This window comes from Pseudorca crassidens, chromosome 17 (genome assembly GCF_039906515.1).
Source record: "Pseudorca crassidens isolate mPseCra1 chromosome 17, mPseCra1.hap1, whole genome shotgun sequence".
Classification (NCBI taxonomy): domain Eukaryota; kingdom Metazoa; phylum Chordata; class Mammalia; order Artiodactyla; family Delphinidae; genus Pseudorca; species Pseudorca crassidens.
The window spans coordinates 3472891-3500660 of NC_090312.1; the positions used below are offsets into that span (position 1 = coordinate 3472891).

Below are 27770 nucleotides of genomic sequence, written 5' to 3' on the forward strand. Positions count from 1 at the left end.
TTATCAGTCTTTTCCTTTATAGTTGGTGCTTTTTGTGTCTTTCCCTACCCTGAGATAATGAACTTAATTCCTGTTATTTTCTAAATGCTTTATGATTTTGCCTTTCCCCTTTATAATTCTCTTGGAATTGGTTTTGGTGTGTAGTGTGAAGGAGGAATCCACTTTCGTTAACATGTGGACATCTTAGTTGTCCCAACACCATTTCTTAAAAAGAATAAATGCTCCTTTCCCCCAGTGCTCTGTGGTGACACTTTTGTTGTAAATGAAAGGTCCATATATATGTGTGTGTATGGACTCTATTTGATCCCTCTGGTACTAAGCTGCCTACAGTATTGTAGCTTTATAATAAGTCTTATCTCCTCGTGGACCTCTTCCCACTTGATTCTCCTTCAAGTATGCCTTGGCTATCCTCAACCCTTTGCAGATCTGTATATATTTTAGGATCACTTGGCAACTTCCCAAAAAATTCTTCCGGTTGTTGTTTGGGATGACATTAAATGTATAGATCAACGTGTAGAGAGTTGATTCTGGATTTGGGTTATTACGGATAAAGCATATGAATATTTTTGTACGAATCTTTTTGTGGACCCAGGCTTCTATTTTTTCCTGGGGATGGTTGTTTAGGATTGTAATGGCTGGATCATATGGTAGGTGTCTGTATAGCTTTTTTTTTTTTTTTTTGCGGTACGCGGGCCTCTCACTGTCGTGGCCTCTCCCATTGCAGAGCACAGGCTCCGGACGTGCAGGCTCAGCGGCCGTGGCTCACAGGCCCAGCCGCTCCGCGGCATGTGGGATCTTCCCGGACCGGGGCATGAACCCGCGTCCCCTGCATCGGCAGGCGGACTCTCAACCACTGCGCCACCAGGGAAGCCCAGCTTTTTTTTTTTTTTTAACATCTTTATTGGAGTATAATTGCTTTACAATGTTGTGTTAGCTTCTGCTGTATAACAAAGTGGATCAGTTCTATGCATACATATATCCCCATATCTCCTCCCTCTTGCGTCTCTCTCCACCCCTCCCTAACCTACCCTTCTAGCTGGACACAAAGCACCGAGCTGGTCTCCCCGTGCTATGCAGCTGCTTCCCACTAGCTATCTATTTTACAGTTGGTAGCGTATATATGTCCGTGCCACTCTCTCACTTCGTCCCAGCTTACCCTTACCCCTCCCCCGTCCTCGAGTCCATTCTCTACGTCTGCATCTTTATTCCTGTCCTGCCCCTAGGTTCGTCAGAACCATTTTTTTTTTAAGATTCCATATATATGTGTTAGCATACGGTATTTGTTTTTCTCTTTCTGACTTACTTCACTCTGTATGACAGACTCTAGGTCCATCCACCTCACTACAAATAATTTCATTTCTTTTTATGGCTGAATAATATTCCATTTTATATATGTACCATATCTTTATCCATTCGTCTGTCGATGGACACTTAGATTGCTTCCATGTCCTTTACATGTTGTAAATAGTGCTGCAGTGAACAGTGTGATACATGACTCTTTTTGAATTTGTGTAGCTTTTTTTTTTTTTAATTAATTAATTTATTTATTTTCGGTACGCGGGCCTCTCACTGTCGTGGCCTCTCCCGTTGCGGAGCACAGGCTCTGGACGCGCAGGCTCAGCGGCCATGGCTCACGGGCCCAGCTGCTCCGCGGCATGTGGGATCTTCCTGGACCGGGGCGCGAACCCGTGTCCCCTGCATCAGCAGGCGGACTCTCAACCACTGAGCCACCAGGGAACCCCCAGAATTTGTGTAGCTTTTTAAGAAAGTGCCAAACTGTGTTCTGAAGTGGCTGTACCGTTTGACATTCCTACCAGCAGTGTATGAGAGTTCCAGTTGCTCTGTATCATCAGGGCAACATGATGGTTAGTCTTTTAAGTTTTTGCCATTCTAATAGGTGTATCATGGTATTTCATTGTGGTTTTAACTTACATTTCCCAAATGCCTTAATAACACTGAGTATCTTTTTATATGTCTACTTGCCATCTGTATATCTTATTTGGTGTTCAGATCTTTTGCCCATGAAAAAACTTTTTCGTACGGGTGGATTCTTTATATATTCTGGATACAGGTCCTTTGTGAGATACTCTCAATGCTTTCCTCCCATGTTGTGGCTTGTTTTGTGCATTCTCTTAACAGTGTCTTGAAGAGCAAAAGTTACAAATTTTGATAATGTCCCATTTATCAATTTGTTCTTTTATGGATTGTGCTTTTTTGGTGTCATATTTAAGAAATAGTTGCCTAACCTAGGTCACAAAGATTTTCTCCTGTTTCCCCCTCCCCTTTCTAGAACATTTATAGCTTTAGGTTTTCCATTTAGGTCTGTGATTGATTTTGAGATAATTTTTGTTTGTGGTGTGGGATATGGGTCCACATTACTGGGAGGACTCTTTCGAGGCCTAAATGAAGGTAGCTCCCTCCAGAGCGCATTTGTTTCTGCTGCAGCCAGTCTGGGACCACCTTAAACCAAGTCCAAGGTTTGAGGTGTTCTGGACCACACAGAGCTGTCATTCTCTTGGTGAGCTGATTCACTGCTGGCTTACTCTCATCCTGAGCTGTGTAGCTTTTGAGGTCCTGCTTAGGGAGGTAGGATTAGACACTTTGGGGGGCCCGGCTTTGACTCCTGTCCCTCTTTCCCTGCACTGTTGTGAAAAGGAAAGTCGAAAATTTCAGAATTGTGAAATGACTTCCGTGCAGAGGTGGTTTCTCTGCTTGTTTCTCTCTGGGTTCCTGAGTTCACTTTAATTTTGTTATTTCCTTCTTGTCCTGTCATTTTCTGGTTGCTTTTAAGATTTTTAAAGTATTCTATCCGTCTTTTTAAGCCTTTTTCAGGGAAGGGTTGGACCAAACAACGTAACCTGCAGTTAAGGAGCCAAGGAAAGTTCTTTTTCATTTCACTCCAGTGTCTAGAGTCTAAACCTGGACCCGCCGTCGCCTATAGTAGCCGCTAGCCACGCGTTTAAGTTAAAATGGAATCAGATTTAAAGTTCTGTCCAACAGCCAGGCTAGCCCCGTTTCCAGGGCTCAGTACCCACACGTGACTAGCGACTCCCCCTTGGACGGTGCAGATGGGGAGAAGATTTTCACGGTTGCGGGAAGTCCTGCTGGGCAGCGCTGGCTGGACCGAGAGCCTCTGCGGGGAGAGCTTCTGCGGGGCCTCGTGGCGGCGAGTCTGCCCCGGAGAACCGCTAACGGAGCTGCCCTTGCTGCTTAAGGTTGGCCATTTTCTGGAATCTGCCTGCAGCCAAACATGGCTGAGCCCCTTAAGGCTTCTGGGGAAGGCTCTCCATGAGGTGGGTGTGGGTCGCAGGCTGTGGCTGTCAGGGTGCGGATGGGGAGGGCAGACTGCGGGGCGCTCACAGATCTGCTGATGGAACTGGCATTTGGGGAGAACGCTCAGCATGCGCTGAGTCCCTGCCCTGAGCGGGTCGTAGTCCAGCGACCAGGCAGCGGCAGTGCCATGTTTAGCAGGTGCTGGGCAGAGCTGCGGGGGACTGCAGGACACTGCCACCCCATCCCAGGGGTCAACAGAAGGAGCCTGGCGGGGAGGGGGAGGAGGAGGGGAGAGTGTTCTAGGCGGAAGGAAAGCACAGGCAAAGCTGCATGTTGGTGGGAACGTGCAGAGATTGGTTTACTGCACCGTACGTTGGATTCTAGCGTCGAGAGAGGTGGCAGAAACCACGGATTTAAGAAAATGTCACAAAAGGATATTCCATCCATTCACTGACTATTCGCTGTGAATTGGTAAGAGGATTATTAGTGCTGGGGCTGTGTCGGAAGCTCTCTTTGTAGCTCACAGAGCATTAGGATAAGAGCACGTGCTGCAGCAGCCCCCGCTGCCCCTTTCTGCTGCAGGGCGCCCCGGATGCTGGGCGCGATTCAAGGAACTCGGGGCATGCGCACTTAGCCGTGTCTGTAGCCTGCTGCTCTGGGAAGAAGGGTTCAGCTGGCTCAGTAAGTGCAGCCTGGCTGCAGGGGCTCTGTCCGAAAGACAGGGTGGTAATTGGGACTGAGGGTGGGGAGGGGAGAGGTTGGGGCCACAGACATGGGCTTGTCATGTCAGTCCTCTTTGTGGCCACCTGTGGAGTCGCCTGCCAGCACTCCTCTGCTTCATTTTGGGATCAGAGAGCAAGCAGAAGAGGTGAAAGCTAATTTAACTGTTCCAGGGTATGTTGAACTGATAAACTACCTCAAAATCCAGTGTGTGCGTGCTCTGTATCAGGGCTTCTCAAACTTGAACAGGCACACACATAACCCACGGATCTCGTTAGGTTTTAGGTTCTAATTCAGTCTGTCTAGGGTGGGGCATCAGATCTTGCATTTCTACCAGGCTCTCAGGTGGTGCCGTGCCGATGGTCCCTGGGCCCCACTTTGAGTAGCAAGGTACTGGTTTGCAAAGTATGGGTCATAAGATGACGTTGCCTTACTTAGTTGGAATGTTGAATAACCACTGGCAGTGCAGTTGTGAAGGGCATGGCCTTGGAGCCAGACTCTGACTCTCTGGTCTTGGGCTAGTTTGTTAACTTCTCTAACTCCATTTCCTTGTCCTTTAAATTGGCCAAATAATAGAACCATAGGCTGATGAGAGAATGAGGTGGTACGCAGCATGTAAGGTTCTGGTGTTCACTAGTGTGTGACCTTTTGAGATATTTCACAAAAGGTAGTAACTATTAAAAGTAAACATTTACAGTAAAAGTTTGCCAGTTTTCAAAGTTCTCAGTCCTCCCTGCATCATTGCCCATTTTGTAATATTGCAGCTCAAAGAGAATGGGGGTATTTCTTTCATTTACTGCTGTATACACAGAACGTAGAGGCACAGCTGATACAGCTTGTTTTCCTGTGGGTGAATGTCCTTTGACTTTCTCAGCTCGTTGCTGTCAGCCTCTTCCTTTCTGCTAGGGTCAGAAGGTGCAGTGCTGTGTCTTCACATAGATTTTGTTTTTTAATTTATTTATTTTTGGCTGCGTTGGGTCTTCGTTGCTGCGCACGAGCTTTCTCTAGTCGTGGCGAGTGGGGGCTACTCTTTGTTGCGATGCTCAGGCTTCTCATTGCGGTGGCTTCTCTTGTTGCGGAGCACAGGCCCTAGGCGCGCAGGCTTCAGTAGTTGTAGCACGTGGGCTTCAGTAGTTGTAGCACGTGGGCTTCAGTAGTTGTAGCACGCGGGCTCAGTAGTTGTGGCTCGCGGGCTCTAGAACGCAGGCTCAGTAGTTGTGGCGCACGGGCTTATTTGCTCCGCAGCATGTGGGATCTTCCCGGACCAGGGCTCGAACCCGTGTCCACTGCATTGGCAGGCAATTCTTAACCACTGTGCCACCAGGGAAGCCCCTCATGTAGATTTTTAAATAAGCATTTTTTAAAGAAGTTGCCAGTAGTAAGGGTGATGGAAAGCCGTTTTATACTAAGGATTCTGAAACATGCATAAATGGGAATTGTGTGAGTTTCTATTACATGAGCATTATACTTAATAATTAAAGTTAAAATATGAATCTTCAATTTTATTATAAAACTTTGTGGAAATTTTCAGACATATGCAGAAACAGAATGTTGTAATGAACTCTCTGTATTCATCACCACCTTTAATGGGCATCATTAATTAATATTAACTCTAATCAGAGATACTGGCTTATTTTTAAAAGATGTGAAGGCACTTGCATCGGGAACATATATGCTAATGTTGGCCAGATATTGTGGCCCTTGCTAAAATGTGACATAACAATTCATGACACATTTCTTTTAGAAGACTGGAAGGGATCGGGTGTAACTGTACTGCTTTTTTAAGTCAGTGATGCACAGAAACATCTAATAGTCCTAATGAGCTGGGTGTTAAGCAAGGCTGTGGTTCTCTCCACAGCCTTGGAAACTGGAGTGGAAAAGTCCTCCCTCCCTCCCTCCTCCCTCCTCCCTCCTCCCTCCTCCCTCCTCCCTCCTCCCTCCTCCCTCCTCCCTCCTCCCTCCCCCCTCCCCCCTCCCCCCTCCCTCCCTCCTCCCTACTTCCTTCCTTCCTTCCTTCCTTCTTTCCCTCCCTCCTTCCCTCCCTCCCTCCTTCTCTCCCTCCGTCACTTTCTTCCTCCCTCCCTCCGTCACTTTCTTCCTCCGTCCCTCCCTCCCTCCCTCCCTCCCTCCTTCCTCCCTCCCTCCCTCCCTCCCTCCTTCCTTCCTTCCTTCCTTCCTTCCTTCCTTCCTTCCTTCCTTCCTTCCTTCCCTCCCTCCCTCCCTCCCTCCCTTTCTGTTTTTCTTGTACTTGAGTCAAAATAAACAGTAGTTTGCTTTGCTGTCTTGCTTTAATGCTCCTGATAGCAGTACATATCTTGTTTTTTAAAACTTAGTCATTAGGATGGAGAAGCAGCATGAAGCTTTAATAGAACAAGGTTCATTAGAGAAATACACTTAGTGTATTAGTCTTTTTCAAAAAATGATTTTATTAAACATTGAAGAGATACAGAAGAACATGTGTAAGATGTGTGTAAGGTGTAGATCAAGAGTGCTCTGATCTCCCAGAGGAAGGTACCTGAGTCCGCAGAGGTGAGCTTCCTCGTACTGGCCCAGACAGGACACATTTGGGCTCTGCAGGCCACCTACAGCTTCTGTCCCCAGTACTCAGCCCTGCCATTCTGGCACAAAAGCAGCTGTGTTAAAGGAGTGAGTTGTCTGTGTTCCAGTACAACTTTATTTCTGAACCCTGAAATTTGAATTTCATGTAATTTCACATGCAACAAAATGTTATTATTCTTTTAATAATTTCTTTAATCATATGCAGTGTAAAAACCTTTCTTAGCTCATGGGCTGTACAAAAACAAGCAATGGGGCCACCCTGGTGTAGAGAAGAATAAAGCAAGCCTAGCACCTACGGCCCAGCTGCAGCAGTGGAGCATCCCCACTCTGAAGGCCCGCCTGCTGCCCACCGCAGCCCGCCTCCCACATCGTGAAGCCTGCATAGCTATCCTGCCCTCAGCCCCCTTAGCTACAGTCTCCTTCTTCAAGGCCTGGTGTCATTTGTATTTTACTCACTTTTATTTTCTTTGTCACTTGGCTGTGACAGAAAATCTCAGGGCAAAATGTCTGTTCACTACTGTATCCCCAGCATTTAAAACAGCGGTCACTGAATGCATGTTGCGTTTATCATTTCTTATTTTTGTGTTAGTTTTGTCTGTGTTGAACTTTCTATTAGGGAATCACACTACATGTGACTTGCCTTTTTCCACTCAGCACTGTGATTGAGACCCGTAGGAGGTGCCGTAAGTGATCAGTACGTTCACTTTCACTGTTGTGTAACCTTGTCTCCAGTTGATGGGCATTTGTGTGGTTTGCCGCCTTGCTCTTGCAAGCGCTGCTGACACGTCTTTGGCTGCCCACGTGTGTGGATGTGTCCAGCCTGCCCACGTGGGAGTGTGATGCCGGTTCTGGGCTGGCCAGCCTTCAGCTTGACTGCTTACTGCCAGATTGCTTTTAGAGTACCCCTGCCAATTTACATCCCACTCCTGGTTGCTCTGCATCCTTGCTAGTAGTTTATTTTGTCTTTTTTTCAGTTTTACCATTCTGGTGGTTATGTAATAATATCTTGTGGCTTTAAATTGAATTTCTCTTATTACTAACTTTGTTGATACTCTTTTAATATATTGGTCATATCTCTTCTCTCTTCTATGAAGGACCTGTGAAAACATTGACCTAATTTCTTATGTTTTTCTTATTGACTTGTAGGTGTTCTTTCTACGTGTGGATTACTATCCTTTGTCATTATAAGTTGTGAATATTTTCTTCCAGTTTCTGGTTTGTCTTTTTACTTTTGAGGTGTCTTGGAACTAAGTTCTTAATTTTAATATCGTTGACTTTATCAGTCTTTTGCTTTTTCTTAAATTAATTAATTTGTGGCTGTGTTGGGTCTTCGTTGCTGCGTGCAGGCTTTCTCTAGTTGACGTGAGCGGGGGCTACGCTTCATTGCAGTGCGCTGGCTTCTCGCTGCGGTGGCTTCTCTTGTTGCAGAGCACGGGCTCTAGGCACGTGGGCTTCAGTAGTTGTGCCACATGGGCTCAGTAGTTGTGGCACGCAGGCTCTAGTGCGCAGGCTCAGTAGTTGTGGCGCACGGGCTTAGCTGCTCTGCGGCATGTAGGATCTTCCTGGACCAGGGCTCGAACCCGTGTCCCCTGCATTGGCAGGAGGATTCTTAACCACTGCGCCACCAGGGAAGCCCCAGTCTTTTTCTTTATGATTAGTTTTTTTGGCATCTCATTTAAGGAATCTTTCTTTGCCCAAGGGCTACAATTTGATGTGAGGTATTTTTATTATTTATTCATAAAACATTTATTGTTCCATTTAATAAATATGTTCAATATTTAGGTATATTTCTTTTCTTTTGACCACTCTGCATGGCTGGTAGGATGTTAGTTCCCTGACCAGGGATTGAACCCGGGCCCTCGGCAGTGAAAGCATGGAGTCCTAACCACTGGCCCATCAGGGAATTCCCTATATTTTCTAATTTCCATTAAAATTCCTTTGATGACTTATGATTTATTTTAGTGTTTGATAAATTCCAAATGAGTGAATTTTTTTCATGTACCTTGTTGTGACTTATTTCTAAAAGGGGGTTGTAGTAAGAAAATGTGTTCTGTATGGAACCACTTCTTTGAAATTAATACTATCTTTAATAGACCCACATCCTAGTTTAGTTTGGCTACATCTTGGTCCTGACTCAGAAACTTCTGGACACCTAGGTACTTAAATTCCAGCTATGCATAATTTATACCTTGGTTTTGCAAAAAGATTAGATTAATAGATTAGACTAAATTTTTTTATTTGATAGAGTTTCTTATATTTCATTTCTGCCTCTGGAAATACTTGTTTTATTTCCTGCCTGAAGTCGAGGTGTTAATGTACGTTTTCAGCTCTTGGACTCTGTTCTGTCCAAGCTGAAGCTTGAGGACAGGTGACTGCCTCGACTGCCAGTTTGTTTCAGCTTGGCCGATGGGCAGGGGTTCATGCTGTGCCTGCAGCTGCTTCCTTTCAGTGGCATTTGTTAATTAAGCTGTTTAATTTTACTTTCTTAAGGACTGGTTGAAGAAAAGGAAAGAAAGAAAATTTTAGTTTGTGGTTATACCAGGGTCTTTTAGCCTAGTGCTTATTTTGTGTATCCATTTCATTTTTGTTTTGTTTACAAAAATAGCATTGACTTGAAAATTATCAAAATTAAATAATGAGTCAGAAATTAAATTTTATCCCTCCCCTAACATCTCAGGTATTGGTAATTGAAGGGGTCTGGGCATCATGGTTTGTGTGGGGAGGCAGGTCTTTTTAAAAGAAAGAGTATCTCATCTGGGAAGCAGAAGACCTGGGTTCAGATATTGCCTCTCTGCCTTTTGTCAGGTGACTTTTGACAAGTTATTTAGGTTCTGTGAGTCTCGGTGTCCTTACCTATAAAGTCTAGTATTTATAATCGCAGCCATTGAGGGTATTTATGCAGCTACAGTGTAAAGCTTGGACAAATGTGAAGTGCTAGGATCATGATCTTTACCTGACTTACGTAGTGTTTTACTACTAAAGGCTAAGTCTTTTCCACTTATATGTTTCCCTGGTTTGTTTTTGAGCTCGTCTAGTCAGTTCATTCATTTGTTCAGCATTTATTAAACACCTGTCTTGTGCCTCATACAGTATTAAGCCCTGGTGATACAGACAAGAGGGGAGTGGGACTGGTTCAGGTCAGTGGCTGTGTCACAGCAGGGGCTCTGAGGACTGGGAGGGCGTGTCCCCATCGATGGTCAAGCTCTGGTGTTGGCAGACTTTCTCTGTTAAAGGCCAGATGGTGAACACTTCAGGCTTTGCAGGCCGCATATCGCCTGTCACATATTTTTTTCCCCTCTTTAACCCTTTACAAAAGTAAAATGCATTCTTAGCCAAGGAACCATACGAAAACTGGTTGTGGACCAGACGCAGTGGCCTCTGCAGGTTCTAACTGTCTGAAAGGATCTGTAGAAGTCGAGTGGCAGTTGGGAAGCAGAAAGGGCCTTCAGGACAGGACCCGCCCTTTGCAGTGGTGTGCAGGCGTGACGGGCTGGGGTTTGTGGAGCTGCATGTCTCTGTCAAATCTGGAGTACAGGACAGGTTGGGTAGAGGAGGAGGTGAAGTTGGCGTTACAGGCAGGATCAAAGCAGTTTGTACTTGATTCTGATATAGAACAGATTTGTATGGTTGGAGGAGGTTTGGACTGGATCAGCGTGGGCGGTGTTACAGTAAAGCAGTTGAGAGGGGGGAAGAAGCACACGTTTGTCACTCAAGAAACGGCTGCCCGGTGTCACTTGCTAGTAAAGTGACGGGCAGAGTTCAGATGGTCCAGTTCCACAGCTTGTGTTCTTTTAATCATACAATTATGTTGTACAGATAAATGAAGAAAGCCTTGATCAAGGGCATGACTGAGGAACGGGAGAGAAGGGGACTGATTTGAAGCCCGTTTCTGAGTTAATCTCCAGGCCTTGACCAGGCAAATGACGCGGCAGGGCCGCGAGAGGGGTCCAGGGTAACTCTGGGACAGCTCCCAGATTTCTCCTGGGGTGACAAGTTCATGAAGCTCTCTTTGCTCTTGAGTTTACTAGGGATCACAGTTGCTTTGAGGAGGAAACATTGTTTCCTAGGTCCATGAGCCCCAGAAATTAAGTTGTAAGCAGAATTGTGTGTAGATGTGTGTTGTTTTTCCCTGGAGAGAGAACTCTAGGGCTCTTGTTGGATTATTAAAAGGAAGCCCAGCACCCAGGGGTGTGGCTCCTTGTTCTTAGATTGTATACTTCTGGCACCCTGCAAAGGTTTAAGCTAATCATCCCACATCACAGGGGTTTTACTTTAAATGTAATACATCCCAAACTGCCAGCTAAACCCCAAACACATGCAGCCCCTCCGAAGTGGAACTGTATCCCCAGCCTTTCCTCCCCTCCAGAGACAAAACAAGACACGTTTTTGGTACATAGAAGGCTGGCCAGGTGTGTGGGACTCCAACCGTCTTGGAATGTTTTCAACGTGCTATTGTACGTTAGAGCTCAAGTTTACATACTGTTAGGCATCTCTTAATAGTCACATGGCTGTGAGAGATGGACAGGTGTCACCTTTAAGTAGGATTTGCTAGCACCAAAAATGAGTGTAGTTTCTTCCTAGGAATGTGTGACCTCAGGCCCCCAGCTAAATTAAGGCGGCCTAATCAGGCAGGAGGTTCTGAGGGCTCAGAGGTGACTTCCCAGGAGTTGTGTGCGGGCAAGACCTTTCCCTGGGCCAGGTTCATGCTTTACTGCACAAAGCCTAGAGAGGTTAATTATTATTTCTGTCATTACTATGGAGTTCAAGGAATTATTGCCTTCAGATAGATATATGTTGCAGCCACACGCAGTATAATTCACCACAAAACTGAAAAATCAGAATTTCTACACCAAAGTAAAGATGTCTCCAGAAGTGTGTCATCCTTGACACCTGTCCTAATGTTTTTATAAGGGACTTGAATAAAGATCAGGAGTCATGCTGGGAGACAGCTCACTTTTAGGATCAGAATTTTAAAATATTTTGACAGGTTGTAATGAAGTGCTGAAATCAATAAGGTAAAATTAAAATTTATCAGGAATAAATGTAAAATGCAGACATAAATCAAAAAAGATCAACTGAGAAAGTTGAAGATGGGTCAAATATGTCTTAACTGTACCTGTGTGTAGAAGACAGGGGGATTTAGTTGACTAAAACGGATTGTCAAACATTTCTGTAAAGGCACACAGTTTCCATAAAAGGAAATATCTTAGGTTTTTCAGACTAATAGGCAAAATCAAGGATATTATGTAAATACTTCTATAAAAAGGGAGAACACAGAATTTCTACAAATTTTTCATGGACAGAATTCAAATTATAACTGAATATAATTTTTTTTATAATACAGGTCCACTAATGAGAAGAATGGGATTCTCTTCTGGGGGAGGAAGGGGATAACACTTTCTTTAATTGGAGTTTTGAAGTTACTGCTTCCTGTCATTGGAGTCAATTACAGATATTCATCTCTCAATGCTGATGTGCCCAGGAGGTTTTATGTGTTTCACCTTTGCAAATGTCTTTATGCCGATAGGTACTCTCAGATCCTGATATCAGTGCAGGAGTATATCATTTTAATTGAGCATATTCATTGCTTGGAAGGCATTTATAGAATCCTATTAGGTTCTTCTTGATATTTGCCTTTTAGCATGCCATTATATTGCAGATTAATCACTTCCAGTTGATGGTTAGAGGGCGGCCTCAACTGCATAGTTAAATGGATTTTGAAATATGTAAATTTTTATTATACTTGCATCAAGGTTCAAAAAATGCTGCTGTAGCTTAAACTCAGAAATGTAACTGCTGTGAATTTGTGTGGGAATGGAAATCTCGCTTGTCGTCATAACTTTTGATAGCAGAGAGTATAAAGAAGCGTGGTGTTACTTGTGATTCAAACATTGGCTGTCATTGAAATGACTTTACTGCAGTAGAAGTCTCTCATATAAGCACTCTTGTGCCTTGTAATTTTAGGTTGAATTCATTAAGAAATGTTACCAAGTCTTTAGCAACAGCTAATTTCATTGAATACAATTTTTCGATTAACAGTGATAATTGAAGGAAGGTCTTTCTCAGAAAAATTTCAGTCATGGCTCTGAGGTCAACAAGTCACAACAAAACCTTCCCCCAATCATTAAACTGCTGTATGGGAGGACAAGTCAGGATGTTTCAGTGAAGTTCGCTGTTGATGCTACTGGTTCAGTAACACATAACAGATTAAAATACTTTGCACAGAGTACGTGCCGATGAAGAATACAATGAATAACCATAGTTTAAATAACTATGTTTAAAAGCTTTACAGGTTTTAAGGCTTCCCTGGTGGTGCAGTGGTTGAGAGTCCGCCTGCCGATGCAGGGGACACGGGTTTGTGCCCCGGTGCAGGAAGATCCCACATGCCTCGGAGCGGCTGGGCCCGTGAGCCATGGCTGCTGAGCCTGCGCGTCCGGAGCCTGTGCTCGGCAATGGGAGAGGCCACAACAGTGAGGCCCGCGTACCGCAAAAAAAAAAAAAAAAAAAAAAAAAAAAAGCTTTACAGGTTTTAAAAGCTGTAAATGTATAGCTTACATTTTCATAATCTTTGTAACTTTGTCCAGCCAGCCCTTTTCTTCTGCTTCCCATGTATTTTTTAAAAAATATTTATTTGGCTGTGCTGGGTCTTAGTTGCAGTATATGGGATCTTTAGTTGCGACATGAGAACTCTTGGTTGCGGCATGCATGCGGGATCTAGTTCCCTGACCAGAGATCGAACCTGGGCCCCCTGCATTGGGAGTGCGGAGCCTTAGCCACTGGACCACCAGCGAAGTCCCTCCCCATGTATTTTTACTGTCATCATTTGTATTCCACTTCAGGTTGTACTAAATTAGTGTTTTCTCCAGTTCTTTGAAAATATTCTCACCTGTAGTTCCACATACACTATTCCTGGAGGCCAGTTCCTCAGTACCACTGGCTCCTTGAATAAATAGCCGAGCAGTGTGGGAACCATCTGTTGACGCATCAACAGCCAAGGAAAGCCACCCAGAATCATTTGCCTTGTTCTTTAATTGATTATTGATGTTGTTTCCCATGTCCTCAACACTTTGAGCAGCTGTTCTTGCTGAAAGGCTGATAGTCTTAAGCAGGTTTGTTTTTTTCTCAGCACATTTCTTTGGCCGTGCAAACATCCGTGTAAACTGAGGGACTGTCTAGGATCTTGAGCAGAGAAGTGGTGCATCTGATTGAGAGTCCGAGTCACGTGCGGCGTTGGGAACAGGCGCTGGGGTGGCCAGGGCGGGAGCAGGGAGGCCAGTGCTGAGTGGGTGTGGCTGCTGCCGTCATCTTTCGGCTCCGGTCAGCCTGGTGCTGGGGGATGTGACGCCAAGGGCAGTTTCGGGGCGTGTTTTGCAGGAAAAGGCGACCAGATTGGGTGGGGAGCGTGGGAGGAAGGGTTAGGGATGACACCCTCAGCAGTTGGCTGAGGGGGCGTTGAACGCGTGCGGAAGGGTCGTGTCGGAAGGCCACGCCTGAGCTTCGAGGGGTCTGCTGGGCAGTTTACGCCGCTCTCTTTGGCGACGTTTCACTGCTCTGAGTGGGCTAGCAGCTGTCACGGTTTGGTCAGGAAAACAGAAGCCACGCTAGACTTTTTTTCAATATAGGAACTAGAATCCATCACTTCTGTTGCTATAGGGCTGGCAGGGTTGAAGGTCAAGGAAGCAGCCATTACAGTGAGTGTGTCCCAGGAGCTCATCTGGAATCAGCAGTGATCTGGACAGTTGGAGCCGCTGCTGATCTCAGTGGTTGAAGCAGGTGGTTCCTGGGGTCTCCCTCTGGAACCACTGGGAATTCTCTGTGGAAGCCACTCTAGCTCTTAGCTGCCACAGTTGGTGAATTCTTTTTTCTCCCTACGCATCGACCTGCAGCTATGCTTCTGCCCACAGCTACCTCCTGAGAGTACTTTTCTCGTTCGTCTTACCAGTCTTGCACAAGTGCCTCTTATTAGTTACCTCCAGCCCTGAGTCATGGCAGGAGGGGGTTTTGGGAAACCCAGTTCTGGCTTCTTCTCTGTGATGCACAGGAGAAGGTGGAAGGTGGTGGCTGCGATGCAGGGTTGACAGCAGTCGGTCCAGGACAACAGCTGGGCAGCGGGTCTGAACTAGAGACGCATTTTAGAGTTAGCAGGAGACAGCATTCAGAGTGAGCTTGCCTGGGAGGTAAGCACAGCTAAGAGGAGAACAGACAGTCCTGGGGGCTCTGGAATTGACTGGTTAGAGAGAGGAGGAAGCACCTGTGAGCTGAGAAGAACGCAGGGGAAGACAGCATCCTGGGAGCCAAGAGGAGGGGAGAGGAAGTGACCGACTCTTTTCAGGTGAGGCCAGAGTACTGACCACTGGATCGAGCAGTTTGGAGATTATTGGTGATCTTGGATAGAGAAGTTTCTATGGAGTGTGTGTGTGTGGGGGGCAAAGCCCGTGGGTTTAAGAGATAAAAAGAATTTGTGATATTGAGTATATTGGGTGTGTGCTTGTTTATGGGATTATTTGCATAATAGCTGCTTTAAAGGCTTTGTGGGCTAATTCTAACATCTGTTTCATTTCAGTATTGACTTACCTTGATTGTCTTTTCCCATGGGAATCAAAGTGTGCCTGGCTCTTCCTATGCCGAATATATGTGGAGCACATCCTCCACATTTAGGGTATTTTGTTAGGGGCTCTTTGTCATATTTAAATCTGCTAATCTGGTGGTGGTTTGAATTCCAGTCTCCTTTCCTAATCCACCTGCTACTGTGTACTTTTCATTAAATAGCTTCTGCAGTTGCTCCATCCAGGTTTACTTTGCTGTCTCCAGGAGAGACAGGATAGAGTGTCTTTACTCTTCCTTACCTAGATCTGGGACCCTGCACTTGCACACTGCTTCCATTGTGCAGGTAATGATGGTTTCTGGTTTCATCTGGGCCATTAATGTCCAAATGACTGTCCCTTGATCAGTTACCTCTCTTGGTCCCTACAGGAGATGCTCCTTCTAATTACTTCTTGAATTTGGTTCATAGGTCCTTCTTTTGGTGTCTCTCTCAGGTAGACAAAATGACCCTTAGATATACCGTAATAACCATTAGTTCTTTTGAGTATGATTGAAGGGTTGACTTGTCTTGAATATATTAACTGTGCCTATTAATTAATTTGAGTAGAATAGTGTTTTGCTAATATTTTTAAGCCTTTTGCACAGTAGAATTTTCTGGGAATGTTATTCACAGTGCAAAATAGAGCGGTGGTTAAGAGCATGGACTTCGGACAGATTTTACTTTGAGTCTCAGATCTGATCCTTCCTCCCTGTGTGATGGGGATGAGGTTGCTTAAACTCTAATCTTGTTATCTCATCTGTTAGGTAGAGATTATCATAACTCTCTTACAAATGTGGTATAATATAGTTCGTACATGGCTAGTCATATAAATAAATAAGGAAAGAATCAACCTGATGTTCAGCAAACACAGTTCCTAACAATGTAGATATTTCTGTCGTGGGAATTTGAAGGCTAATCTTTTTTTTCTTTTTTTTTAAAGATTATTTTTATTTATTTAGGCTGCGCCGGGCCTTAGTTGCAGCATGCATGCCGGATCTAGTTCCCCCACCAGGGATCAAACCCGGGCCCCCTGCATTGGGAGCGCAGAGTCTTACCCACTGGACCGCCAGGGAAGTTCCTGAAGGCTAATCTTAATCATTCTCCGATTTAGTTTGATCAGTTTCTCCAAGAACTAGAAGGCAGTTTATATTCATCATTTACTCTGCAGGCATAATAGGCAATCTGTTATTAGTGTTGTTGTTAATATTGTTTTTTCTGAATTTAGTAACTTTACCTCTTCTCTCTTGTTAATGTATTCACTTAGTCATTAGTTTAGTACCAGCATCTCAGAGATGCCTGAGACACTGCATCCCAACCTGTGAGCAGCACCACAGTCTAGTATTAGAATATTTTTGGCTAGAAAATTAGTTTGAAGCATAAAGAAGCTTTTGTTTGCCCAGATGATTTTCATAATCATATTCACATTCTTTATATATTTTTGGGTTTTTCAGAAAGTTACTTCTGATCTAGTATTTTTTAGAATACAGGTTGCAGCTTGCCTACGTACAAAACTGTTGGTAGACTGAGCTTAGAGGAAGGGCAGCCTGTGTGAAATGGTTGTATATTTTGGACACTGGAGACCGTCACAGTTAACTTAAATTGTTACGATGTTATGGGTTAAGAAATAGTGGCTTTCGGCCTTATTTAGCACTTAGCATCAAACGACCAATTCTTCTCCAGGAGTTCAGCCTACATGCTTAATTCGAGCCAGATAACTTATAATTTGTCATTGTGTCATGTTGAATGTTACTCAGCTTTAGGAAGAGTTTTTCTGCTGTGCTTGCGTTGGAAAGCCCAGATCATGTTCATTGTTTTAACAGTAATATTATCTGGTTAATTTGGGAAACAGGATAACATCATGATTTTAAAAGTGCTATTAAGCTAGTGTTTGAATCCCTGATCTCTCCCTTGCTTGTTGTGTGACCTTGAAAATTTCTTAATTTCTTTCAGACTTAGCTTTCTTCTGTGTAAAATGGGAACACTAATAGTAACCAGCTAGAGGCGTGAGGAGCTAGTACTTATAAAGCTCTTAGGAGAAAGGCTGTCATTGTATGATGGTTAGGGTTGTTATTGAGACTTACTGAGAGATGGATGTTAGAAAGCTGGCCACGTTGGATTGTGCATTGAAATGGGAACACTGTAAGCAAGGTGATGGAAGGAAATACTTTACCTGTTAGTGAAGCACAGATTTAGAGTGTGAGACTGGTGGGAAATTTTAGTTTGCATGTTAGAAAGGGAAAGGGGTTCAGAGCAGCCCAGGTGTCTATTTATACCCATCATAAAACACACCATTCATGCCCAAAATGTAGAGAGTATCCATCTTACAAATATCTTCAGGGACCTGGCAGTGTATTTTATTGTATAGTGAGACAAGCTTAGTTTCTGTTTATCTATCTGGAGTAAAAGATTTTATTTATGTATTTTAATTATACAGTTTGGGAAATATCTAGTTTTCTGCTCTATTTGAACTAGTTCAAATTTTTATGCTTATATTTTATCAGTTTTATAGTTAAAATGCATAGCTTCATGTTCTTAATAAAGATAGATTGGCTCATGTGATACACAGGAGTGCTGGAACTCAGCATGCACTGAGTCTCCCACTGCTAACATGACAAGTGAACAGGCCTCCTGTTGCTTAAAATGAAATGTTGTTTCTTACTTGAATTCTCCTTAAAATACAGTATGAAGCAAAGAGCAGTCATAAGGCACTCAAAATCTAGTGTATCCATTCATTTATTCAGGCATTATCACTCATGCATCGAGTACATGTTTATTGATTAAGTACTCTACGTGTTTGATACAGTGTATACTATTGGGTATATAGTGGTGAACAAAAACCAGACCTGGGGAGTGTTTTGCCTTTCACAGCAAGAAGAAAGCCAGTTGTAAGAGACTTGCATTTCAATGAATGGAGTTTTCAGGTTTGTACTCCTCTAATAGAAAAGAGGTCAAAAACAAACAAGAAAAGAAAAGAAAAGAAAAGGCAGAGGGCCTCTAAAGAGCACGTGTTACTTACCTCCTGCCACTAACTGGAGTTTTTTTGACCTTAGCTTTGGTTTTATTTAATAGTGTGTCGGTCCTGAGGCTGCAGAGCTGAAAGAGGCTGCCATTGTCCCTAGAATCTTGCTGTTTGGGTGGAGGGAGAGGCTGACAGATCGGGTAGGAGTTAACATTCACTCTAGTAAGCATGTTAAACCGGAAGCTACACCCCAAGGGTCCTTGGGGACAGGGCCATGTCTCCCCTGTTGACTGATGTGTATTCCAGTGCCCGGCACCATGCATGGCATGTGTCAGCCACGCCAGAGATCCCTCTGCCAGTGATGGGATGCTGGGGGAGCGCAGGAGAGAGGGACGTGGCTCCCTCCAGGTGTGCATCCTGGTTCAGCCAGGGCAGGAATATCCAGGTGGAGGGACCTGCAGATGGCATAGAGGTGTGAGGGAGGGCACATGTGTTCTGTAAACTGGAAGTAGCTTACCTTTGCTGGAGTGTAGGATTCCTAGGAGACCGATGTTGAGAGATGTTAGGACTCTGGAGAGTTAGATTGGGCTTGATCAATAAGGGCCTCATGTCATAACGTGCAGAAGCCAGATTCCCTAACGCCCAGGCTGACACTTTTCATATTACATAATGCATGCCGTGTCAAAAAGCATCATCATGTCTCGGGGTACCAATCCGTTAGTGATAACTTGCCTGTTGAAATTCTGTAAGCCGTTGGTGAACTTTTCATCTTTTGGGGAGGATGAGGATATAGAATAAATATTTGTTTTCTCAGGAATAAAAATAGTTTAGACTCTTGAAGGCCAAGCAAAGTCTGTATGTCTTTGACTTCTAGTTCGCTAGAAGCATGCCAGGTATGTAGAGTAGGTACTCAGTACGTGAATAAACGCAGAAAGATCCTTGCTCTCATGTGCACTGCTGTAGCAAGCATTACACTGGGTTTGGGAACGTGATCGCTGAGAAATGGCCCTCTACAAGGTCTCCAGGCCAGTGAGGGGCAGAGAGAAGCAAGTCATTGGTGATGGGACAGTAGGTGAGTACGTTGTAGAGAGACGCACAGGGTAAGTGTGATGGATAGTCACCTTCCTCTGACCACTGAATCCCGTGTTCTTAGTTCTTTTTATGCCTGCTGCTTATTTTCCCCATACTTTCCGATAGCCTTTTAGTAAATCTTCCACAAGGTCAGTCACATAGACTTCACATTCTCTTTCTGGGATACGATTTCCTGGAGATCTCTGTTTTCTTCTTTTCTGAGCTGGTTGCTCCTTACGCCTTTTCCTGTGGTGTTGCCCCTGGACGTTCCTTTGCTCTCATCCTTTGGCTTTTCTTCAGAGTTGAGTTTCATGTTTGTGGTATCGCTTGTGTGTGTGTTTCTTGACTGACTGCTTCGTTTGGGTGGCGCACACCATACAGAGGTGAATCACTTTAGAAAGGTGGTCCAGTGTCTTTGGGCAGGTGCGGCAGCCTTCCACGTTCCTTTCTCACGAGCCACGTTGCTCCGACTGTCCTGTCCTGCCGCGCAGCTCCTGTTCTGGAATCTCCTTTCACTGTCGCCCTGGAGATGCCCTCATCTCTGCATCGACGTTCGTGTTTGTCCATGGCTTCCTCCTACTTTGTTATGCTCACATTTTGGTGGAGGACTTGCTCCAGTGGCTTCCTGAGGTAGGACGCTTAAGAGGCAGAAAGTTGGAGAGTGAGCGTGATGGATAAGGTGATTGGTGGTGGGGCCAGTGTGGAGTTCTGTGTTGGCATCGCTCTGCTCCGTTGCCTCCTGTGCGCCATGTTACTGGTTTTCAGTTCAGAAGCTTATTCTAATTTTTTATTCTTTGTATGTAACTTTTTTCTTTCCATCTTTAGAAGCTTGTAGGAATTAAAAAAATTGTCCAAGTCTTTTTAAATGGCATGAAGTGTGGGTCTCTTTTCATCTACTGTTCTGCTTGTCTAGTGGGGACCTTCATTCTGGTAACTTTTATCCCTCAGCTATGGGAAAATGTTTTCAAGTTATTGTGCTGAAGATTTTCTCCCTTCTGTTTCCTTGTTCTGTCTTTCTGGAAGTCTTGTTATCCACAACTTGGGTGTTATAGACAAGTTCTGTAATTTTCTTATACTTTCACTCCAGTATACTTTTCTTCCCACCTTCCCTCCCTCCCTCCCTCCCTCCCTCCCTCCCTCCCTTCCTTTCTTCCTTCCTTTTTATTTTGCTTTCAGGGAAATGTCTTCAATTTGACTTAACCTTCTTCTTTAGTTTTTTATTTCTGTGCTAAGCTTCTTTAATATCCAAGAGTACTTCTTTTGTTCTTTTAAAAGAACATCCTGTTTTTTTTTTTTTTACACATCTTTATTGGGGTATAATTGCTTTACAATGGTGTGTTAGTTTCTGCTTTATAACAAAGTGAATCAGTTATACATATACATATGTTCCCATATCTCTTCTCTCTTATCACAAAGCACGAGCTGATGAGCTGATCTCCCTGTGCTATGCGGCTGCTTCCTACTAGCTATCTACCTTACGTTTGGTAGTGTATATATGTCCATGCCTCTCTCTTTCTTTGTCACAGCTCACCCTTCCCCCTCCCCATATCCTCAAGTCCGTTCTCTAGTAGGTCTGTGTCTTTATTCCTGTCTTACGCCTAGGTTCTTCAAGACATTTTTTTTTCTTAAATTCCATATATATGTGTTAGCATATGGTATTTGTCTTTCTCTTTCTGACTTACTTCACTCTGTATGACAGACTCTAGGTCTATCCACCTCATTACAAATAGCTCAATTTCGTTTCTTTTTATGGCTGAGTAATATTTCATAGAACATCCTGTTTTTGTTTATTGATTGCAGTGTCTTCTTATCTCTAGGTTATTGATTGTATAGTTTCTGTTTCTTTCAAGTTATTTCCCTCCTTGCTTCCTTCCCTCCCACCCTCCCACCCCCCCACCCCCGTCCTTCCGTCTGCCATGGACTGGGCCTTTTGACTTTTACATCAGGATATTCTGGGTGGACCATTTGTTGGGGAATCCCCAGTGTATCTTTAGGTCTTTCTCCTTGGCCTGGACAGATTCCCCAGACTCTTATCTGTAGAATTCTGGGGGCTGAGTGGGTGGGTGGTGGGAAGCTGAAGCATCCACCGTTGAGTTATGTACGCTGATGAGGTCCGCCTGTGTTAGTGCAGCTGGACAGGGGGACTTCAGTCCAGAGACCACGGAGTGACTGTCCAGTCTGTGTCAGAGATGGTGTTGAGGTTCTGGCTGTGGCTTAAGCAGCTTCACCTGCTCCTCTGTGTTTAGGCCTCCACCTTCCTCACCCTCAGTTGGCTGCACGGGTGCTGCCAGTTCTGAGTCTTCTGGGATACCGATGTGTAAATGGAATTGGGTCTTAGTTTTTTCCACTGCTGGCTTAGCATCTGGCTTTCTTGGCCTGCTGAGTCATTTACTATGCTTACAATCTTTCATAGTTTCCGTTTCCTCCAAGTTTTTTTTCTTATTTTGTTTTGGTTTTTATCTTCCATGTGAGAAACTTTTCTCACAGCTTCCAGAATTCCCTTTCTTTTTCTCCTTTCAGTTCTGCCTGAGCTATGTTTTGTTTTTAAAATTTTTTTATATCTCTTTAGTGTGATTTTGGTGGGAGAGGATGAAATAGATGTATATATTGTTGGTGATCTTACCCTGAACTTATTCGCTAACTTTGTGACTCATTAATATATGCTTCTTGGTATGGTTTAATAGTTTTCAGTTTTCCACATTATTTTCTTAACTGGAATGTAGGTTTGAAGACAGGGACTTGATAACATGTTTTTATCCCTCATTCCAGGTCTGGCACGGTATGCGTGGTAGGTATTGAAGCTGACTGTGAGGGGATGAACACAATAGAGCTTTGAAGAAGTGGTAGTGAAGACGATTTTATAAACGCACGTTGTCTTTTCTTGTCAGGTTCTTTCTGACCGCTATGGAAAGAGGAAAGAGAAACTAGGAGTATTTGTAAATCATCGTTTGACTTCGTCACAGAGTTATGGTGGCCTTCTGAACTGTGAGTCTGATTCTCTTGCCACACTTGTGTCTTGGTTTTTTGTTTTGCTTTGATTTTTCTTTCCCCTGTCTTAGGGTTTCTTTGACACACAGTAGAAACTAACAAAAGGTAGTGAATTTTGCAGAGTAAGTGAGAGAAAGAACAGAAGTTATGTAGTACCTTCTCTGTGTAGATACTATGTATATATTTTTGCTGAGATAGTGTAATAATAATGATTAACAACAACAGTAACATCGCATGCTTTAGAATAGTGCCTGGTGCCTTATAAACACCAAGTTATAGCTGCTGATGGGTCCTCACAATAACCCCGTGAGTGAGGTTGCTCCTCTCCCCTCTTTCACGTTTGCATAACTTAAGTACAGAGAGGTTAAAAGTTACTAAGCTAGTAAATGCAAAGCTGGGATTCAGACTCAGTCTGGTTCAGAGCTTGTGCCCTTTACTCTGGTACCTGATTGTCGTGGGCTCTGGATTCAGATGGCAACTTAGCTACTTACTAACTCTTGACTAGCTACCTAAACCTAGCTTTCCCATCCAACAAACGGTGTTTTGATAGCACCTCCCAGTGTGGTGAGAGGTGTGTAAGGTGCTCAGCACTCAGAAATGTTAGCAGTTACTCCGTGGGAGTTTTCCCATTTTAATGAGAGGAAGACTGGGCTCTTTGTAATTTGTAACTTCGGAATTTGTTTCATGCTCCACCTCTGGGAAGTTGTAAACTTGAGATTCTATCCCAGTTTGTCATTTCCAAAGACTGCTCTTTCTGGTTAGTTTAGTGGTAAATCAAGGACAGACAGTTGGTAGACGATTCATACATCTCTCCTGGGGTATTGGCATTGGTAAGCACTTTGTTGTACCAATATGTTGTGTCGGTAAAAGCCTCATGAACTTGGACTTCATGGATTCAGTATTCATGACAGTTTATAACTGTGTTGAATTTCACTTTGGCCAGTGTCCTTGTCTTGGATGTCCAAGTGGCAGGGCCCTGGTGGTTTTTCCATTTCCTTCTGAAGGTCAGCTCACTTTCCTCCTTTGTTCTCTTTCTTCCCAAGCCACTTCTGTTTCTACGGAGGCTAGGTATTAGGGAAGGGAAATTATGTCATGCAGTTTCAATTTCCTAGCAAGGCCCGTAAGTCTTACTCCTGTTTTTCCAATTCCTGCTGCTCTTTATTGGCTGTCAGAGGAGCCTCTTCTGCATGGCTGTGCCAGGTGTGATTGTGTCGCAGGTCGTGAGGTGACAGCCTTGTTTCATTCCCTCCTCCCAGTCCAGATTATATGTTTCTTCCTGTAACTGTAACATTTATTTGGGTGAAAGTCTGTTTCCTAGAGTCTTCAAAATAAAAAAGATTTTATTTCACCTCTGCATCTTTTCTGCTTGACCTGTAGGTGGTTTTTGCTAAATGCTGAATGAAGGAATATTTAATGCTTGGCACAAAATAAGTTCTCTTAGTAGATCCAAACAAGAGGCAGAATATCAAGTGTAGCTTTTCAGCAGCATTAGCGCTTAAAAATATCTCATCTTGGTACAGCACAAGACGGTTACATGAGGGGGCAGTATTTAGTAGAAGTTACTCAAAAATCTTCTTCTTGATATAATACACAGTGGAAGAAAAGCCTGACGGGAGGGTGGTGAGATGCCAGGCCAGCTCCTGATGGACCAAGAGCCTCTGCCCCAGCTCCGTGGAGCTTTTAGCACCAAGACATAATCTACTGATTCTGCGTTGGCTCTTTTTTTTTTTTTCTCCCCCAGTGTTTGAAAATATATAAGCCTAGGAAAATAACCTTCTAACCAGTGTTCCTGTAATTGTTTCCCCCAGCTCCAGACAAACAGTCAGACCACATGAGTAATTCTGGCCTCCCCCAGAGTGAGTCCAGAGCTGTGATGCTGAGGTCCAGGCCCCTGGATCTACCTGAGTGCCCCATCATAAGCCCCTGGCCCACCTGAGCCCCTGCAGAATGGCTCTGCTCCAGAAGCTGCTTTGCCAGAGCTGGCTCTTGGTTCTTGCTGTGTTTTGGGGTGTTGGGCTAGAAGGCAGGGACTTGGGATGGAGGAGTTTACAACCGCAACCCTAAGAAAGCAAAGCAAAGTTTTGGAGGAGCGGAGTTGCTGAAATATGTATGGAGACCATTTTCAGGGTTAATGGTTTGTGGGAAGGTGGTAGACAGAAGGAAGGCTGCCTTGAGACCCTCTGAAGACCCCCATTTTGGAATAAAGACATCTTTTAAGCATCTCGTGCCCCCCTCCTGGAGACCCCTGGAATCCTCTGCTTTAGACGTTTCTTTTAGCGTTTGCATCCATGTTTCCTAACTATATTTCTGTACTAGTCAGGAGTCACTGATGCATCAATTTTAGAAAAAGTTACATTTTCAACTTTGCTATATAGTTAAATCACAATTTTTGTTTAGACCCATAATTTAGTTTTTAATTTTTCTTGACTTTGTAAACATTGCTCACTGTTGAGCCAGTTAATTCAGTGTGATTACGTTTCCTTTTTTGTTCAACTTTTTGTTTTCCTGCTTTCTTGGACCTCTAATGGCCACATTTTTTTCCTGTTTGCTTAATATTCTTAAGTCTGGCTAAGAGTTCTCACCTCCTCTACTAGCTCTGTAAGTAAGGCTGATCAAGTATTTTAATTCTGTCTCACCCCCGGGCACACCTGCCCTTTCCCTGCCTCCTCTGGACAGATGTTCCTCCTGCCTGCTGGGAACGGTGCCTGGCTTGAAGAACATAGGGCAGATGGGGCAGGAGCAGGGAAACAAGGTAGAAACGTTGATGGAGAAAAGTATGGTGGGAAGTGCAGAGGGAGGGGACAACTGTCTTCCTGGGGGAGCCTGCAGGGGAAGAGAAGAAGGGCTGGCTGTAGCTGTGGAAGGGCAATCCAGGTAGAGAAAGTGCAAGAATAAGCACAGAGATGGACCTAGATTGTACAGAGACTGTACATATTAACTGAGTTACAGACTCTACCCTTAAGAGATTTAAACAGGTTTACATGGGAAATGTGATTCAGATTGTTAAACGTCTGATGTAAATTTTTAATGTTGTCCTAAAACCTGAGCATAGGAGATATCAGGACACTTGAATCCAAGTGGTAATCTTAAACTGTTGATTTCATGTATTGATTCATGGAAAAAAATCCTTATAGAGCACCTGTCACAAAAAATAAAATTGGCCTCTGGCTGTCCAAACCAGTCATTGGCGCCGGACTGTGCTGAAGCTACGCTCCGTTTGTCAGGCAAGAACAGGGCATTTAAGAAGCTGTCCAGAAGCTGTTCCACATTTGGCTGCACTGGGAATGTGGCAAGCAGAGTGGGTGGAAAATGTCACTGAGGTGTGTACGCACCAGTCTAATTTGTATGGCATAGCTGTAGCATCCTGGAGGAAAATAAGCCGTCCGTGATGAGGTCATGCGAGACCAAGGGTGATTAGATTAGATCCTTTTGCAAAGAAGTGTCAGTGCCTTTGAAACGCTGAGGCAAAATCGTAAGAAATAAGGTCCACAGAGGCTTTCATGATTGCCAACTCCAGGGCACCTCTTATGTAAACACCTGGTAGTTTTCATGCGTGGTCGGGACCCTGCACCTGCATTTAGTTCAGTGCGTCCAGTGTGTGCACATTACCTGCTGTGTGAGCCTCCAGTTTCATACGCACAGCTCTCTGAAGAGTGCATCTTTATCTTTCCAGTCTCACATTGTGATTCAGGAACTTCGGGTGAATGTAATAATCATAATAGCTGCCATTTATGTGTCAGTTGTTGTGTGAGTTAGAATATTATTTAATTTTTTATAGTAATTCAGGAAGGTAGCAGTTACTATTCACGTTTTGTAGATGAGAAACGGGTCTTAGAGATGTTAAGAAACTTGCCCAAGGTTTCATACGGTGGTTATCGAGTTTTCAGGTTCCTTTGCAGTAAGTCTTAGCCCTTGCGCTCCTGCATGTGGGTCGTGCTTTCATAGCGAGGAGCGTCGTGCTGCCTGCTCAACTGCCTGCGGACCTGCCCACGGACCTGCCCGCAGCACTGTGCTTCCTTTCTGTGCTGTCAGCCACGTGTCGACCACGATGCGTGTATTCAGCGTGTATGTATCGCCCATGCTGACTTGCGTTACCACTGTATCTGCAGAGCTCTGCAGGTAGTTGCCAATCATGTGTTCCTGGCTCATACTACGGAAAGAGTGTGGTTTCAACAAATACTTGTAAAAATAGGGAAATTGGTCCATTCCTGTCCCTAAAAGTAGGGAGACGACTTTTCCTGTGGTTTTTACATTCAGAGTAAGGAGAGGAGGGGATTTTTTTTCTTTCTACCTGTTTTGGCATATCATAGATATTTTTTTTAGCGGGGGGCAAGTAGGGTGTTGGGAATTGGGATGGTAAGGAAGCATTTTAGATTTTTGTCTACTCATGAATTCTAAGTGGCTTATCAAAATATGCAAACTTTTCAGCATTTCTTCTTTGATTAACTGTATATTAAAAAGGATAGATGTCTCACTAAAAAGAACAAAAATTTGCCACTTGGCAGCGACATGGATGGACTTGGAGGGCATTATGCTAAGTGAAATAAGTCAGACAAAGAAAGACAATACTGTATGTTATCACTTACATGTGGAACCTGAAAAAATACAACAAACTAGTGAATATAACAAAAACAAAAAAGCCTCACTGATATAGAGAACAAACTAGTGATTACCACTGGGGAGAGGGATTGGGGAGGGGCAGTATAGGGGTAGGGGAGTAAGACGTACAAACTATTAATAAAATAAACTACAAGGATATATTGTACAACATGGGGAATATAGCCAATGCTTTATAATAACTGTAAATGGAGTATAACCTTTAAAAATTGTGAATCAGGGCTTCCCTGGTGGCCCAGTGGTTAAGAATCTGCCTGTGAATGCAGGGGACACGGGTTTGAGCCCTGGTCCGGGAAGATCCCACATGCGACAGAGCAGCTAAACCCGTGCGCCACAACTACTGAGTCTAGGGCTCTAGAGCCTGCGAGCCACAACTGCTGAAGCCCGCGCACCTAGAGCCCATGCTCCGCAACAAGAGAAGTCCACGCACTGCAATGAAGAGTAGCCCCTGCTCGCCGTGACTAGAGAAAGCCTGCGCGCAGCAATGAAGACCCAACACAGCCAAAAATAAAATAAATTAATTAATTAAGAAAAAATTGTGAATCACTATATTGTAACCTGTAACTTATGTAATATTGTACAGCAACTATACTTCAGTTAAAAAAAAAAGATGTCTCAATAAAAACTTCAATTGAAAAAATGGCCAAAAGTTTGATTAGGCCTTTCATCCCCTTCATATGGATAAGAATAAGCACACAGAAAGATGCTCAGCATCATTAATCGTTGGGGAAATGCAGATGACAACCACATTGAGATACCATTGCAATCCTATTAGAATGGCTATAGCATTAAAACAGAACAAGACAACACAGGGTGACAGTGCCCAGAGACAAAGCTGTGAAGCAGTTAGAACTCTCTTGCTTCGCTGGTGGGAACGCAAAGTGTTATAACCACTTTGGAAAACGATTTGGCAGTTTCTTATAAAGTTGAGCATATACTTATCATACAGTCCAGTAATCCTACTTGGAGGTATTTACCCAGGGGAGATGAAAATTTATG

The 27770-nt window shown here is 44.0% G+C and overlaps 1 protein-coding gene across 4 annotated transcripts in view; it reads left to right on the forward strand.

Moving 5' to 3' along the window:
- PTK2 (protein tyrosine kinase 2) overlaps positions 1–27770 on the forward strand; it is a 252734-nt gene that overhangs the window by 8783 nt on the left and 216181 nt on the right. For 2 of the 4 annotated variants that reach the window (XM_067712794.1, XM_067712793.1), the window contains exon 2: positions 22055–22151. The exons of 1 other annotated variant lie outside the window; for it this stretch is intronic. The gene's annotated coding sequence lies outside the window, so the exon portion shown is untranslated. Of the gene's footprint in view, positions 1–14478; positions 14885–22054; positions 22152–27770 lie in introns of those variants that run through there. One more of the 4 variants, XM_067712795.1, reaches the window with a different exon arrangement.